Raw genomic sequence first — 14,540 nt, 5'->3', positions numbered from 1 at the left:
AAAAATGAAAAGGAAGCGGTGTGTGGCTTCCTGTGGCTCAAACTGGGGACTCATTCCAAGAGGGCGGGGCTGGGAGCCAGGGAAAGCTGTTGGGGGAAGGCCATGAGTCATGGAGGAATCCTCAGGTCTCACTTCAGAACGGGGAGGGATCTGGGGCCTGTGGTATCATACAGCAGAAAGGGCCCAGAGAGGCTCAAGTCTACAGGGGTCACACAGCAGCCAAGTGGACCCATGTGGGAATCCAGCCTCAGCCTCCGTTGCCGCCAGCTGTGGAGCTGCTCTCCACACTTGTACCTAGGCCCCATGGGGGACCCAGGCTCCTCTGGGCCAACTCTTCTGACTGCTGCCCCCATCACTGCCACCCAGGGCTGCTGGCAGATCCCTCAGGTCCCTGGCCACACCCCCAAGCCTACGGCCCTGCCACAGAGTGGACCTTTCCTGGCTGTCCGGTGGCCACTCAGGGAGCCCTCCACACAGGAGCCTTAGCATCCACCCGTGACCTGACATGCCTCTGTGACTGAGGTTGCGGGAGGAGCACCAGGCCAGCAGGTGAAGGGTGGGGCTGGGTCCCTGCTCTGGCTCAGGACTTGTGGGGAGCCAGGAGTCTGAGCCCAGAGGGCTGGCTGGGCAGGGGCCTGCAAGGTGGGACACATCCATTCACTATGCATCTGGGACAGTCACTAAGTGTCCTCACCTGACACCCACCTACCACCTTACTCACCCCCCTGGACCCTGCCCTCTCCCACCTTGGGCCATTCGTGGGCCCCAGAGTGGCACAGAGCCCCTTGGCCCAACACCTTGAGGACTGACCCTACAGCGTGCCCACCCCGGGCTCTGGCCTGAATGAGCTTCTTGCTCTTGCTCCAGCCTGAAGATGGCCCCGCACGAGCCCTGCCCTGCCTTCCCATCTCCCACTCAGCACACCTTGCTCTTCTCCATGGACTCGGCATCCAGGAGTGCACCCCATCTCCAGCAGCCCACACTCACCCCATAGGGCATAGGGGAGGGGTCAGGAGGCCCAAGACAAAAAACTCAGGTGGGCGTTAGGAGGTGTGGGTGCCTACTGAGCAGCCTCAGGCCCAGTCCTGCCTGTCCTTCCAGATGACGGACAGGACCAAAGGCTGTCCAAGGGCCTGGTGCACCCATGGAGCTCCATGCAATGGTTGAGGGAAGCATAGGCCAGTCTTGAAGGGCTGCAGAGCCAGGCTGGGAGCCACTGGAAGTTCAAGAGGGAGAGCAACAAGGTCTGAATGTTTAAAAAGTCCCCACATCAATGTGGAGACGAGAGGAGGCTGCACAGGGGTTGGAGAAGAGGTGGCCTGGCAGGAGGCGGGTGGGCTGGCAGGGAGATGGTGACAGGGAGGGCAACAAGAGTTAGCTGGGGGAAGGAGACCTCAGCAGGGCATACCCTCATCCTCCTCCCCAGGGATGTCCGATGCCGCTCTCTAGGGTCTGAACGGAAGTTTCTGAAGTAATAAGCCCATGAGGCCCACTCACCCAGAAGCATTCAGACTGGGCACCCTGCAACAGGGCTGTGGCTTCCCCCTCAGACTGGGTGCCCCCCCCGCCCAGGTGGAGGTAGGCCTCTCCTCTCAGATTGGATTGCCTCTAGGACAGGGTTTGGTCTCTTCCTACAACCAGGGACCCCCCAATCCCCACCCACACCCCAGGACAGGGCTGTGTCTCCCCAGTCTGAGTACCCCAAGGTCAGGGCTGAGCCTCTGTCTCAGGCAGGGTGCCCCCCAGGGCAGAGGTGTGCCTCTCCTTTGCCCTACTGGGTCACCCCAAGACAGGCCTGTCGCCCCCATTAGACTTGTCACCACCTTGCCTTTAGATGGAACTCCCCTCCAGATAGGGCTGTCCTTCTCCTTTGAACTAATGTCCCCAGGACATACTGGGTACCCCCATCTCAGGTTTGGTGTCCCCAGGCCAGGGCCAGGCCTCCCACACCAGCTGGATGCCTCTAAGAGGAGGACTGCCCTCCCCTGAGGATATCTGCACCCAGGGCAGTTCCAGGCCTCCCCCTTTAGACTAGGCATCATTTTTCCTCTCGGTCTGGATGTCCAGGACAGGACTGGCCCTCTCACCTCAGTCCAAGTCCCCTAGGCTAGGACCAGTTCTCTCCCCTTAGACTAGGAGCCCCCAGGCCAGGGCTGGCCTCCACGCAGAGAGGCCTCAGAGCCCCACCTGGGCCATCCAGGTATTGGCAGCGGAAGTGGAGCCCTCAGCAGGCCTGGCAGGCAGGCAGGACCCTGTTTGCCTTGAGCAGGAGCTGGATCCAGGTGGTCACTTCTCCCTTCAAGGCCCCACAGCAAAGCCAAGCCACAGGGAACACATAAACATTAGCAGAGCTGGGCAGGGTGGTCAGCAGGGAGGAGGGCACCTAGAGACCCCAACTCCTCAGCCCCCTTGGCTATGGGATCCGACACCTTGCAGGCTGCCCCAGACTCCAAGGCAGGCCAGTACAGTGGCCAGTTTCTGCTCCCACCTGTCTTGAGCACGTGGACAGCCCCATCCCTCGCTGGCCTGTCTCCCTCAGCCCAGGCTGTGAGAAGGATTGCTGAAGGCCCTTGGACCTCCTGGGGGTGCTCGTCCAGCCCTGGAACACAGGCCTAGCCTCAAGGGGAAGCTGAGTGGATGCAAAGCTCCCAGCTCAGAATAGGGTCGAGCTCTGCCACCCCTCACCTGCCAGTCCCTGTCGAGAGCAAGGACTGAGCTGGGACCCAAGTGCCTGGAGTGGGCAGGCTCTGAGGGGCCACAATCTTCAGCCCTCACCCTGGGAGGTGGCCAGAAGGGGTGTGGACAGACAGGAAAGGGGGCTGAGTTCTCTGGAGGTTCAAGAGGGACATGACCCTGCCCCTCCCTCCTTGGGGTCTGGGAGGACACAGACCTGCTCTGGGGGTCTGAGGGAACATGGACCCGTCCTGGGGATCTGAGAGTGCATTGTCTCTGCGTGGATTGCTGGAAAAGCTGTCCGGCTGCAGGGACCTGATGGGGGGAGCTGGGGTGAGGGGGTACAACTCCCTGTCCCTGGTTCCTCCTCAGCCAACTCCAGGAGAATGATCCCAGCCCGAGGCTGCCATGGCCAACTGAAACAAACCTTGCCTGAGGGACTGGTCCCACTGGCTGGGAGGGACAGAGGAGGAAGGTACTCTAGAGCTAGGCAGGGGCCTGAGCCCTGGCTAGGTCCAGGTGTGTGCTGTGTGGCTCTGGGCAAGCCACCTTCCCTCTCTGAGCCTCAACTTCTCCTCACAGGTCAAGCCCCTGCTCAGGCTTCACGACCTGAGCGGACTCAGGATGCTACCTTGCTCCCCAACAGGCTGCCAGGCCTGGACAAGGATAGGGACAGGACCCCTATCCTTCCCTAAGGCAGGCGCGAGAGCCTAAGGACCTCCCCCTGTGACCAGCTGTTTCCCTCTTCAGTGCCACGGGCATGCAGGCAATGGAGGTGAGGGTGGATTCTTCTTGCTCCAGTGTTTTTAGCAGGCAGGGCAGGAGCAGCCTTGGCATGGCCCGCACACTGGCCCTTGCCCGGAGGCCACAGTCAGACAACCTGTCCACGACAAACTCATGTCCATACCTCAGCAAGAGAGTGGGGCGTGTTGGGTGTCATTCTCCACGTGCGAGCATTTTTATGCGTGTGCTGCTTGTGTATTTCTTTGTATTTGTGCACACGAGTGTCTGTCCATGTGCCTGTGTCTGTGCTTGTGTACCTGTGTGTGTGGCCATGTGTGTTTCTATGTGTGTGTGTCTGGATATGCCTGTATGTCCATTTGTATGTGTCTGTGTCTTCTGGCATGTCTATGCATGTGTGGTTGTAGGTTTGTGTACCAGTGTGTCTATGTGTGTATTTTTGTGTGTGTCTGTGTGCATTTATATGTCTATTTGTGTATTTCTGTATGTGTGTCTATTTGTGTGTGTATATCTGTCTATTTGTATATGTGTCTGTTATGTCTGTGTATGTGTGTGTGTGTGTCTATGTTTCTATGCTGGTGTACGTATATCTGTGTGTATTTATATGTATTGTGTATGTCTGTGTATGTGTATTTGTGTAAATCTGTGTGTCTATGTCTATTTGTGTATGTCTGTGTATTTATATGTGTCTGTGTGTATGTCTATTTGCATGTGTATTTGTTGTCTATGTGTATTTGTGTCTATTTGTATGTCTGTGTATTTGTGTATGTCTCTGTGTGTGTCTATTTGTGTGTCTTTGTGTATGTCTCTGTGTGTCTATTTGTATGTGTGTGTTTGTGTATGTCTCTGTGTGTCTATTTGTGTGTGTCTGTGTATTTGTGTATGTCTCTGTGTGTCTATTTGTATGTGTCTGTGTGTTTATGTGTGTATGTCTCTGTGTGTGTGTGTGTCTATTTGTGTGTGTGTGTGGACTCGTGGTCTAAGAACGCCGCCTGAGGGTGGAATTTGGCTCATAGACATGTTTGGCTTGGCACCTACAGTATTTTCAACATCCTGAGCCAACATTTAAAAATCAGGATATTTCACATAAAAATTCAGCTTTCCAACTTCTCTTAAAAATTCAGAAGCCCTGGCAGCCCTGGGCCTGCGTTCCCATGAGGCCATGCTCCTCCCGAACTGCGCAGGGCTGGCCTCCTCTGTGCACCCTCCATAGCCTCGCCCACTTGTCTTGCCCAGCAGTGTCTTGAGGATGGCTGTTTGTGAACCCAGTGTGTGGTCACAACTAAGTGTGAGCCTGGCTGTCAGGGAATATGTGCATGAGTGGGGTGTGTGTGCATGTGCAAAGCAACTCTGTGTATGAGGCAAACCTGAGTGTGTGTGGTGCGTGTGAATGCCTGAATGTGCGCGTGCGTGTGTGAAGAGTCTGCATGGGGGAACACGTGTGTAAAGGCATGGATGTGCACGTGTGTGTGCAGGGGAGTGGCCATATTTGTGGCTGTGTGGAGTGTGTGGGCCACAGCGGGCTGGCATGCTCTGCACAGGGGCCTCTTCCGGTCTTTGAGGGGGAATTGGATTCCCGGCTTCTGGCTGGGCCGCCTTGCGGGATTTATTTCTGTCTCAGTGCCCACTGGAGGCCTGAGTAATGGGAACATTTAAAGAAAACCAGTAAATACATACAGAAGAGGCAGGCTAGCTGGGAAACTCAGCCCAGACACCCCTGCCCAGCCCACAGCTGCCAGAGCCTCTGGGGGCAGGCCTGAGCCCAGGGAGAAAGGAGCTCCAGCATGCGGCAGCACCCCCTCACTCTGTGGGGTGCCCACTGCTACCCATGCATGCCCCCACCACCTGGATGGATGGTGCCTGGGTCAACACTGGGCATCTTGAGAGCTTCCTTAGCTCTGAGCAGCAGATGTTCAGGAGATTCAGGGGATGCCAGCTCAGGCCTGGCCCGGGGCCAAGAGGACCTGACCCTCCAGGGGTGCCCTTTCCCAGCCAGGCTACAGGCATTCTGCCCACACACACCCTCTGCACATGCTGACACACCCACAGTTCAAGGAGGGGAGAGGCTGTGCTGACCTGGCAGGACTAGGCGGGCACTCGATACCCCACCCGGACCTCACACACCCAGCAGTGCCTTGGAACCTCGTCTCCCAGGACACGGCCTCTGCTGTTCTGGGTCTCAGGCTGACTGGACCCCGCTCTCTGGATCGTCTCTGATGAGCAGTCACTTACAAATGACATAAACCCCACAGGAAAGGATAGGCATGCGTCATGCGGTGGGGTGACCTGCTTTACAGAAGACCCGCTGCTGGCAGGAGCCTTTGGACCAACGCGCCCTGTCAGGGACTCCATCGGGGATCTCCTGCTGCCCCCCAGTGGCCATGGGAGGACATGAGGAAACAAAAGTCACAGCTGCATGGAGCTGCTCATTCGCGCCTCTGAGTGGACTCTGAGGGCCCCACGTGGTTCCCAGCCAGACAGTTATGGGAAAGCGAGGCCTTTCAACTGGTCTGAGGGAAGGGGCTTGGATCCCAGCACAGATCTGGAGACTACCTGGAAGGTCAGCTCCTCGAAGGCAGAACCATCGCAGTCACAGCTGCATCCCCGGATGCAGTGCCCCGCATGACATGGGTCCTCGGGAAGCATGCTGCACTAATGCCCCACTCCCCAGGCTCCTGGGGAGTGGGCAGCACTGTAGCAAGCCCTGGGCCCAGCTCAGAGCCCCATGGAGAGGCCGCCTGAAGGTGAGCGGGCATCTCACATGTTGAAGCCTCCAAGGCAGTGAGGGGCTTGGGCTTGAGGCTGGACAGTAGTTTTCCCTTGTGACTTCAGGGGTTGTGCCTATCTCTGATCCCAAGCCCATAGTTCCTCACTGTGGTTACAAGGCCTTGTCCTGGCTGGTGACCTGCCTGGTCCCTGACTCTGCAAGTCCAGGTGGGACTTCCTCCCAGCCCTCTTGCTGCCTCCCCAGCAACAGTCAGAACCGAGAGGCCCTGCACCTGGGTCTCTGGTCAGCAGGCCTTGTTCTCCTGTCCTCTTCTGGGGAAGGGGCATCCGTGCTGCTGTGGAATATCCCAGGCCTGACACCTCTCCCAAGATGAAGAGGCTGGGTGTCCTAGAGAACCCTAAGATGGAGGGACCTGAACACTGCGAGGTTGGTCAGGGCTGTCTTGGAGAAGTGCCTGGGCAGTGATGGACCAGGCAGTGGCAGGCATACGAGGGCTCCATCCACAGTGCTGGGCACTGGCCCCTGGCCCTCGCTGGCCCATCTTAAGCCTGAAGAGCTTAGGACAAAGGGGCTGCCAGGGCCTCAGGGCACCCTCCCCACCTAGTCCTCCAACCAAGGCCAGGGCTGAGCCTTTTTTTTTTTTTCTTTACCAAATTCTCAGGGGATTATGAACCGCTGAGACTAACTCTGAACTATCCTCAGCTGGACGAAGACTGTGGTCCAGACCCCAGAATGTTTGTTTTAAATGGAGAAAGCATACTTTAAAGAAACACACATTTTAGTAACATGTTTTACCAGTTTCTTTGCTCACCACCTGTATTTTTTAAACCTTTTTATTTTGAAATACGGATTCATAGGCAGTTTTGTTTTTGTTTTTGTTTTTTTGATACAGAGTCTTACCCTGTTGCCCAGGCTGGAGTGCAGGGGCACAATCTCGGCTCACTGCAACCTCTGCCATCAGGATTAAAGTGATTCTCGGGCCTCAGCCTCCCAAGTAGCTGCGATTACAGGTGTGCGCCACCATGTCCAGCTAATTTTTGTTTTTTTTAGTAGAGATGGGGTTTCACCACGTGGGCCGGGCTGGTCTTGAACTTCCGACCTCAGGTGATCCGCCCACCTCAGCCTCCCAAAGTGCTGGGATTACACGTGTGAGCCACCGCACCCAGTTGATAGGAAGTTTAAAAGTACAGAGAGGTCCTGTGTAACATTCACCCAGCTTCCACCTGGTTGCATCTTCCATAGCTGTAGTACAATATCGAAACCAGGAATCTGACATTGGTGCAGTGTGTATAGTTCTATTCCATTTCATCAGGTGCATAGATACAGGTAACTGCCACCACAATCAAGATACACAGAGCTATCCCATCACAACCATTCCAGAGATCTCCTTGGAGCCACCCCCTTTAGAGTCACCTGTCCCCACCAGCGCTAACCCCTGGCAACCACTAATCTGTTCCGCATCTCTATAATTCTGTCACTGTCAGAATGTTACAGAAGTGGAACCATACAGTATGTGACCATTTGATACCTACTGTTTTCACTCACCATAATGCCCTTGAGATCCATCCAAGCTGTGGCAGGTGTCAGTCCTTGGTCCTGTTTTATTGCTGAGTTGTATTCCATGGTACAGATGAACCTGAGCTTAACCTGTCCCCTATTGACAAGACCTTTTCCCTAGCTTTTGGCAACCTACAAATAAAGCTGCTGTGAACATCTGTATATGCATTTTTGTGTAAACATTCGTTTTTATTTCTGTGGGATAAATGCCCCGGAGCATGACTACTGGGCTATATGACAAGTGTATGTAAAGTTTTTAAAGAAATGGCCTGGTACCAAAACAGAAATATAGATCAATGCAACAGAACAGAGCCCTCAGAAATAATGCCGCATATCTACAACCATCTGATCTTTGACAAACCTGACAAAAACAAGCAATGGGGAAAGGATTCCCTATTTAATGAACAGTGCTGGGAAAACTGGCTAGCCATATGGAGAAAGCTGAAACTGGATCCCTTCCTTACACCTTATACAAAAATTAATTCAAGATGGATTAAAGACTTACATGTTAGACCTAAAACCATAAAAACCCTAGAAGAAAACCTAGGCAATACCATTCAGGACATAGGCATGGGCAAGGACTTCATGTCTAAAACACTGAAATCAATGGCAACAAAAGCCAAAATTGACAAATGGGATCTAATTAAACTAAAGAGCTTCTGCACAGCAAAAGAAACTACCATCAGAGTGAATAGGCAACCTACACAATGGGAGAAAATTTTCGCAACCTACTCATCTGACAAAGGGCTAATATCCAGAATCTACAATGAACTCAAACAAATTTACAAGAAAAAAACAAACAACCCCATCAAAAAGTGGGTGAAGGATATGAACAGACACTTCTCAAAAGAAGACATTTATGCAGCCAAAAAACATGAAAAAATGCTCATCATCACTGGCCATCAGAGAAATGCAAATCAAAACCACAATGAGATACCATCTCACACCAGTTAGAATGGCGATCATTAAAAAGTCAGGAAACAACAGGTGCTGGAGAGGATGTGGAGAAACAGGAACACTTTTACACTGTTGGTGGGACTGTAAACTAGTTCAACCATTGTGGAAGTCAGTGTGGCGATTCCTCAGGGATCTAGAAGTAGAAATACCATTTGACCCAGCCATCCTGTTACTGGGTATATACCCAAAGGATTATAAATCATGCTGCTATAAAGACACATGCACACGTATGTTTACTGCGGCACTATTCACAATAGCAAAGACTTGGAACCAACCCAAATGTCCAAAAACGATAGACTGGATTAAGAAAACGTGGCACATATACACCATGGAATACTATGCAGCCATAAAAAATGATGAGTTCATGTCCTTTGTAGGGACACGGATGAAACTGGAAATCATCATTCTCAGTAAACTGTCACAAGGACAAAAAACCAAACACCGCATGCTCTCACTCATAGGTGGGAACTGAACAATGAGAACACATGGACACAGGAGGGTAACATCACACTCCAGGGACTGTTGTGGGGTGGGGGGAGAGGGGAGGGATAGCATTAAGAGATATACCTAATGCTAAATGACGAGTTAATGGGTGCAGCACACCAACATGGCACATGGATACATATGTAACAAACCTGCACATTGTGCACATGTACCCTAAAACTTAAAGTATAATAATAATAATAAATAAATAAATGGCCAAACTATTTTCCAGAGTGGGTGTTCCATTATACATTCCCACCTACAACGTATGAGATTCAATTTTTCCACTTTCTTGTCAGCATTTATCACTATTTTTATTTGTTCAAATACGTGTGTAAAGATATTGTGAGCCGGGCGTGGTGGCTCATGCCTGTAATCCCAGCACTTTGGGAGACCAAGGCGGGAGGATCACGAGGTCAGGAGATCGAGATCATCCTGGCTAACACGGTGAAACCCCGTCTCTATTAAAAATACAAAAAATTAGCCGGGTGTGGTGGCGGGCGCCTGTAGTCCCAGCTACTCAGGAGGCTGAGGCAGGAGAATGGCGTGAACCAGGAGGCGGAGCTTGCAGTGAGCCGAGATCGCGCCATCGCACTCCAGCTTGGGCGACACAGCAAGACTCCGTCTCAAAAAAAAAATATATTGTGATCTTTACTGGTACTTCCTTAATGGCTCGTAATGTTGAACATCTTTACCATCTGTATATCCTCTTCAGTGAAGTATTTCTTTATATCTTTTGCCCACTTACTAATTGGTTTTGTTTTGTTTTGTTTTTTCTTACCGTTGAGTTTGGGAGTTCTTCATATATTCTTGATATGAGTCCTTTATTTGATTTGCAAATATTTTGTTTGTAGCTCTTTATTCTCTTAACAGGGTCTTTGTCAGAGCAAAAACTTTTAAGTCAAATTTATCAATTTTTTTCTTTATGGATTGTGCTTTTGATCTCAGGTCCAAGAACTCTTGACCAAGCTATAGGTCCTGAAGGTTTTCTCGTTTACTTCTAAAATTTCATAGTTTTACATTTTACATTTAAGTCCACAGTACAGTTTGAGTTAATTTTGTATAAGATCTGAGGTTCGGGCTTGGGTTTTTTTGTTTGCTTTTTTGCCTATGAATTACCCTTTGCTCCAGCACCATTTGTTGAAGACTGACCTTCCTCCAATCAATTTGTTTTGCACCTTTGTCAAAAATCAGTTGGTCAGCCCGGGGAACAAGGCGAAACCCCATCTCTACCGAAAATACAAAAATTAGCCGGGTGTGATGGCACGCACCTGTAGTCCCAGCTACTCAGGAGGCTGAGGTGGGAGGATCGCTTGAGTCCGGGAGGTTGAGGCTGCAGAGAGCTGAGATCTCCCCACTGCACTCCAACGTGGGTAGAGCAAGACCCTGTGTCTCAAAAAAAGAAAAAAAAAAAGTTGGCTGTGCTTGTGTATTCTGTCTTATTGATCTGCTGCTTTTTCCACCAACACCACAATCTTGACTGCTATTACTGTAAAATAAGCCCACAACAGGTAGTGAAATGAGTAGTATTCCTTATGCTTTTCTCTTCTAGTTAAAAATTGTTTAGCTATTCCAGTTCCTTTGCCTTTCCATATACATTTTAGAATAATCTTTATATCCAGAAAAAAAAAAATCGCTGGGCTTTTGCTAATAGTTACATTAAACCTATCAATTCTCCAATGAAACACCTGGGCTTGGAGGTTTTTCAAGGCTTTAAAAATAATAAATTCAATTTCCTTAATAGTAATAGAGCTATTTAAATTATCTATTTCATCTTGGCTGAGGTGTGGTATTCGTGCTTTTCAAAAACCTGGCCCCTTTGAACCACCTGTGGAATTGATGTGGGTACGGTTATTGACAGTGTCCTCTTCCTGTCCTTCTGATGTCTGTGGAGTATGATGCCCTTATTGCATTGCTGATATTCGTAATTTGACTTCTCTTTTGCATCTTCCTAGAGGCTCATCAATGGTATCCATCTTTCCAGCGTTTGCCAGTCTCTTTGCACACCACTCTTCCCTGCACCCTGTAGCTCACTGCTGGCTGCATTCCCAGGATCTTCTACCTTCCTCAAACAGTCTCAATTCATTGGCAACGTGCCCAGCTTAAAACACCCATATACCCCCGGTGCCTTCACGGCTGCTGACACAGTCATGGCCAATGCGAAATGAAGACAGGCCTGTGGACAGGGTTGGAGCCAGGGTTTCCTCAGCGGGCCTGCCCTTTGCCCTTCTCCTCCTGCCGGTACCTTGAATCTGTGATGGGGCAGAAGCCCCCATGAGGAGATGAGGATGTCAACTGGGGAGACAGAAGGGACTCACATCCCTGGTGGCCTCAGGGAGCCATGGTACCACCTTGGACTTAACACAAGACAATAAAACCCCTTCTTGCTTAAGCCCAGTCATGGGTGGCTGCCAAACGGTCCTGATTCCCATATCCACTCCCCACTCCCAGACTGGTTTTTGCTCAGCATCCCATCCTTTAGTTCTTTCAGCAAAGATCAGTGCATGGTAAACACTTAGCGTCATAAGCTTGGAAACATTGTCATGCCCCTACTTATGGTAACTGAGCAAACTTGACATTTGTTTCCTGAGCACTTAGGAAAACTGTCTTCTGGTATCTATTGTTGATGAAAAGTGAAACTAATTCCTTTGTAGGTAATCTCTTAAAATTTTTACATGCAGCCTGTGTTATTTTTTCCCTTTAGCTTCGATGTTCTCATCTAGAACACTGGAGTCAAACTGCAGATGTAGTAAAACTGCTCTTAAAAAAAAGAAAAAATAGGCTGGGCGCGGTGGCTCATGCCTATAATCTGAGCACTTTGGGAGGTTGAGGTGGGAGGATCGCTTGAGGTCAGTTTGAGACCAGCCTGGCCAAAATGGTGAAACCCCATCTCTACTAATAATATTAAAAAATGGCGTGGGCTCACACCTATAATCCCAGCACTTTGGGAGGCCGAGGCGGGTGGATCACGAGGTCAAGAGATAGAGACCATCCTGGCCAACATGATGAAACCCCCTCTCTACTAAAACTACAAAAATTAGCTGGGCATGGTGGTGCATGCCTGTAGTCCCAGCTACTCAGGAGGCTGAGGCACGAGAATCGCTTGAACCCAGGGGGCGGAGGTTGCAGTGAGCCAAGATCTTGCCACTGTACTGCAGCGTGCCGACAGAGCAAGACTTCATCACAAAAAAAAAAAAAAAAAATTAGGCATGGTGGCACACAGCCACAGTCCCAGCTACTCGAGAGGCTGAGGTTGGAGAACTGCTTGAGCCTGGAAGGTGAAGGTTGCAGTGAGCTGAGATCGTGCCACTGCACTCCAGCCTGGGTGACAGAGAATCTATCTCTAAATATAGATAGATAGATAGATAGATAGATAGATAGATAGATAGATAGATAGATAGATAGATAGATACATACATACATAGACAGATAAAAAATAAGCCTGTGTGTTGAAATACAGCATATACAGCAAGGTGTATAAAAATAAATACATATAGAGAATAAATTCCCATCACTCAAGCCAAGAAAAACACTTTGTCATTATCTCAAAGGGCCCCTCTCCAGAGCCAACTACAAGCCTGAAGTTGACGATCACCACCTTGCTCTTCTGCCCTGGCCTTACCACCTGCGTGTGTCCTTACGTTTTCTCACTCTGCCTATTTGGAACATCACACAAATGGCTCATCTCTATTTCTTCCGTGACTTGCTTCTTTCAACATCTATCCATTTGTTGCACATGGCTGTAGCTCTTCTCACAGCTATGGAACATTGCACTGTCAGAATGACAACTTATTATTACCACATTCTGGCTTTGATTTAGTGTGCTCGTGTGTGCACACATGTACCCGTGCTATAACAATGCTTCTACAAGCATTTCTGTCCCTGTCTCCTGGTGTACATGTGCAACAGTTCTCTAGTACACTAATGGCGGAACTGATGGGTCCCAGCGTGCACATGTTCAACTTTCCCAACGTGGTTACACATTTCACACTCTTATGGCTGTGGGTGGGAGGTCCCACTGCTCCACAGCACAGTGGTGTAGCTAATGATGCTTCTGAAAGTCTCCCTTGCCTGGCCTCACTCCTGCCACCTCCACTTTCTTTTGTTGATCCTGTGCTTGATAGAGCTTTTCTAGTCCCATTAATCTTTGTTTGTTTCTTTCTATTAATTTATGAGGCAGGGTCTCACTCTGTCGCTCAGACCTCCCAGGTTCAGGTGATCTCCCACCTCAGCCTCCCAAGTAGCTGCGACTACAGGCACGCACCACCCCGCCTGGCTAATTTTTTTATTTTTTATTTTTGTAGAAGACGGAGTTTCACCATGTTGTCCAGGCTGATCTTCAACTCCTGGGCTCAAGCAATCTGCCTGAGACTCGAGCAAATTCAGCCTCCTTAAGTGCTGGGATTACAGGCATGAGCCACTGCACCCGGTCGGCTTCAGGTTTTTTTAAACTCAGCAAACTGAGTTTAAAGGAAAAAAAAAGAAAGAAAAGCAGTCTAATACCTTGCTATTACTGATATATCTGGATTCAATACTCAATCCACCTTTTCTCTCTGCTTTTTTTTGGATAGTTACTTTTTTCTCATTCTGGTTTTTTTTTTTCTTCCTCTCTCATCTCCTCTGAAAGTGGTACACTCTGTTTCTACTCTTTTCAGGTTACACTAGAAATGTCAACAGGCCTGTTTCCTAGTCTTATCCCTCTTCCTGAGTGAGCGTCTTCTAGGACTTAACCCCAACCACCTCCTACCTCTGAACTTACATACCATTGTTGTTATGTATTCTAAATAGCTCCTGCTTTACCCCACAACACATTTCTGTTTTATAACGTCAGTGCTGATTTACATTTATACTTCCTTTCTCTGGACTCTCCATCTGGGATTGTGCCCCTCAGTCTGAAAATATCCTTTATGATTTTTTTAAAAGGAGAATGCTTATTTCATTTTTAAAAAACTTTATACATATACAGCTCGCCCATTAAACTGTACAATTCAATGGCTCTTGGCATATTCACAGATTTGTGCAACCACAATCACTTTTAGAACATTTTCATTACCCCAAAATAGATTTTCATTTAGTGAGAGTCTGCTGGTGACAGAATCCCTGACTTTGTTGGTCTAAAAACATCTTAGGCCAGGCGCAGTGGCTTATGCCTGTAATCCCAGCACTTTGGGAGGCCAAGGTGGGCAGATCACTTGAGTTCAGGAGTTCAAGATCAGCCTGGGCAACATAGTGAGACCCCATCTCTGTAAAAAACAGAAAACACGTCTCATATTTTCCCTGAGTATGCAATTCTAGGATGACAACTTTCTTTCACTCCTGTTTACGCTGGTTATAGCTGAGATATCTGCTGCTACGTTGCTCCTTGAAAGGTAGTATGTCCTTTCTCTCTGATTTTAAGGTA

The sequence above is a fragment of the Nomascus leucogenys genome, chromosome 4 (assembly GCF_006542625.1).
Source record: "Nomascus leucogenys isolate Asia chromosome 4, Asia_NLE_v1, whole genome shotgun sequence".
In the NCBI taxonomy this organism is placed as follows: domain Eukaryota; kingdom Metazoa; phylum Chordata; class Mammalia; order Primates; family Hylobatidae; genus Nomascus; species Nomascus leucogenys.
Note: the sequence above shows the minus strand (reverse complement) of the source record.